The following is an 817-nucleotide window of genomic DNA, read 5'->3' as shown; positions in this document are numbered from 1 at the left end:
TCTACTTCCTTTTCCTGTGAGGGCGGGGTTTTTCGGAAGTTATCCTGTTACCATGGTAGCAGGGGACTGGTCCCCACAGAACGACATCTACAGGAGAGCCGAGGAATAGGTGGAGCTATTGCTGAGCTGTGCTTGGAAAGTGATCGCTGTGTAGTTGTTCTACTGACTGAAATACTTCTGTACACTCCGAGGCAGGGGCGGACTGACAACTCATGGGGCCCCCGGGCAATAGGGGATCATGGGGCCCCTGTGTCCTTGCCCAAACTCAAAAAAGCCTATGAAAAAGGTACCAGGGGCATCTCATGGGGCCCCCTACTGACCCTGGGCCCTCAGGCAGTGCCCGTGTTTCCAAATGGTCAGTCTGCCCCTGCTGCGAGGCTAGTAATGCACTGTACATAGGGGGCTGCCATAGCTGTCCACCCTCTAGAACAGTGCTGCTTGTATGTCTCTGCTGTCTATATATGCTGACCTAGGACAAGGAGCAGCCAGTGAATATACAGCTTCTGTCCCAGGTTAATGACTGAAAATATCAAAACATGACGACCAAGGAAGTCGTATTTTCAGAAGGGGGTCTGTTCTCTAAAAAAAAAAGTTCCTGTTTCCGATTAGCACAGAAGCAGCAGATAAATACATGTGAACTGTGCACTGTCTGTTCTGTAGGGCATGTATACAGAATCTCACAGATTATGGTCCCAGACGACCAGTCATAGCCTGCTACAGAAATAAATATGCAAGATACAGTAACGGAAAGAAGACTGAAATAGAATAGAGGAACATGGCCAGTAATACAGCTGCAACAAAGCTTTCATTTGCAAAT

Source organism: Staurois parvus, unplaced genomic scaffold (assembly GCF_062004578.1).
Source record: "Staurois parvus isolate SC_StPar_1 unplaced genomic scaffold, SC_StPar_1.0 ptg000176l, whole genome shotgun sequence".
NCBI classification, from domain to species: domain Eukaryota; kingdom Metazoa; phylum Chordata; class Amphibia; order Anura; family Ranidae; genus Staurois; species Staurois parvus.
This window is presented reverse-complemented; position numbering follows the sequence as displayed.